This window comes from Lactuca serriola, chromosome 8 (assembly GCF_051521515.1).
Source record: "Lactuca serriola cultivar US96UC23 chromosome 8, Lser_US96UC23_V15, whole genome shotgun sequence".
In the NCBI taxonomy this organism is placed as follows: Eukaryota; Viridiplantae; Streptophyta; class Magnoliopsida; order Asterales; family Asteraceae; genus Lactuca; species Lactuca serriola.
The window spans coordinates 186,760,253-186,763,364 of NC_136415.1; positions in this window are offsets into that span (position 1 = coordinate 186,760,253).

The following is a 3,112-nucleotide window of genomic DNA, read 5'->3' on the forward strand; positions in this document are numbered from 1 at the left end:
TATAAATATAATATTTAAGTTGTAAACGCATGAATTTATATACATATATGATTTTGAATGAATAGTGGCTGCAACGGTGAATTTTATACATGTAAATAAGTTGTGAATGTAGTGTATTTAACTATGAATTCTTTATATTAAGTTGTGAATTTCATTAACAACTTAATATAATACATTCACATTTTAATACACATAAATGCCTCCAGATATGAACGTGAAAATATAAGTTTTAAGTTGATAATTCTTAAGCAAATGGAAATAAGAAGATAAAAGATATCACAACATCAACAATTCTTATTCAAGTAAGAATCAATTGGTTTTCATTTACTTACAATTGAAAGCTCACTACATTAACACTCAACTCTCTGATTATAGTATAATCTATCTACTGAACACATAATCTATCAAGAAGAAATAAGAACAACTCTAACTCGATATGAACAGATATAGACTCAATACAAATGATCTAGTAAGAAAGCGCAAAACAACTTCAACGTAAACGAAGACACACTAAACCAAAATACAATCAAGGCACCTATTTATACAATGGGTCAACCCGATTATGAATCAAATAAAACCCACGCCATTCTACTTGATAAGTTTCAATTAGAGCTCCGCAGTCCAGAAGATTTACTCAGTTTGCACAAACAATCCTTCTTGCAATTATCTAACAACCACGAGAAATAAAAACTAACATAAACTACCCTAAAAAAATAATAAATACATTTTAAGGATGCAAAAAATTTATCAATGAATTATAAGTTTGAAGAAATTGACATCACCTATCTTAACATCCCTCCTCAAACTTAAAATTCAAAGAAAGCATTAGCAAATTCCTTGGAAAGGATCAACAAGACCAAAGTTTTGACAAATCCATTCGTGTTGTGAAACACTCAAACCCTTAGTAGAAATATCAACCAAATTATTATTAGAACTAATTTTAAAAACCTCAACGATTCCTTTTGAAACATGATCTCTAATAAAATGAAAATAAACATGAAAGTGCTTAGTTTTCTTATGAAATACTGGATTAAGAACAAGCTTTATTGTTGATTCATTATCACAAAATATCAGAACAGGCGTTTTATCTTAATACCAAGATCAAAAAGAATTTTCAAAATCCATATAATTTCACCAGACACAATACTAAGAGCTCGATATTTAGACTCAATAGATGAGTGGGAAACAGTCTCCTGTTTTTTACTCTTCCATGAAATAAGACTATTACCAAAAAATACTGCATAACCTGTTACAGACTTCCTTGAAACAAGACACTTTCCCCAGTCTGCATCAACAAAACTTTTAAGACTCAAAGAATCCATTTTCACAATAGAAAAATCTCTTCCAAGATTGCCCTTTAAATACCTCAAAAGTCTTATAGCAACATTAAAATGAGACTTTCTTGGACTGTGCATGAATTGACTTAAAACTTGCACATAATAAGAAATATCCGGCCTAATAATGGTTAAGTAAATAAGCTTACCAACCAATTTTTGAAACAAAACAATATTAGGTATTAAACTATCATTTTTATCCAGGCCATCGCCTTTAATAACAACATTATTATCCAAAGGAATTTTAACAGGTTTACAACCTAACATACCAAATTCATGAATTAACTAAATGTAGTATTTCCGTTGACATAAACAAATATCATTATTAATATCAACAACCTCAATACCAAAAAAATATTTTAACAATCCCAAATATTTAATTAGAAACTTAGATTTTAAGAAATTCTTCACTTTATTAATTTCATCAACACTACTACCTGTAAGAATAATATCATCAACATAAAGTAAAAGAGCAAGAAAACAATTATTATCAGACTTCACAATAAGAGAAAAATCATTTATACTTTGTATAAAACCAAATTCAAAAAAGCACCACATAGTTTCTCATTCCATTTTCTAGGACTCTGCTTAAGTTCATATAAAGACTTTAACAATTTACAAACCTGATTATTATTTTTATCATGATATCCTGGACGCAAAGACATATAAACATCTTCATCTAATTTACCATATAAAAAACATTATTAATATCAAGTTGAAACAATTTCCACCCAGAACTAACAACAAAAGTAATACCAGTTCTAATAGTAACCATTTGAGCTACAGGAGAGAAGGTTTCCTCATAATCTAAACCTTTTCTTTGATTATAGCCTTTAGCTACCAACCTATCTTTATACCTTTCAACCTTGCCATTTGATTTATATTTAATCTTATAAACCCATTTACAACCAATGGGTTTTCTATTAGAAGGTAAATCACAAATAATCCAAGTTTGATTTCTATATAAAGCTTCCATTTCCTCATTCATAACTTTAACCTAATCGCCATCTAATGAGGCTTCATAATATGAATTAGGTTCAACAGTGTTATTAAGATTAGCCACAAAACATCTATTTTCAGAATCCAAAAAAGAATAGTTAACAGATATCTCAATTCCCTATTTATACTTTCCTTCAATAACAAAATCACTAATTTTTTTTAGTAAATTTAGATTCTCTATGAGGCCTCCTCAAAGACTGATTATCAGAAGAAGTTGAAACAATATTTTCCTCAGAATTGTCTAGAAATTCGAATATAACTAGATCAGGTTGCGAACCATATGTTTCACAACCTGGAGAACCTTCTTGATCAGGAAGAGTTGTAGTTCTATTTGAACTACCTTCAAGACTAGAATCAATTGCACTCACATGTTGAACAACATTAATATCACCCTCCTAATAGCTATAATCTAAATTCCTAGTATCTTGATTATTATCAAGATTATCAGATAACAATATCTCATCATTGGAAAAGGGATCCCATGGAACATGATCACTTAATGAAGGAGACTCAAGAAAATCAGGAAAAGCATCAGATTTTGAAGTCATTTTAAAAGGAAAAACAGATTCATAGAACTTCACATCCCTGGAGAAAAAAGAAATTCCACTATCAAGACTAAACAATTTATTCCCTTTCTTAACATTAGAATAACCAATTAAAACACACTTTTCAGACCTTTTAGAAAATTTATCTTTAATAGCAAGTTTAGTTGAAAAACACAAACATCTAAATACTCTAATTTTATAAAAAACAGGCACGTGTTTATAAACAAGTTCAAA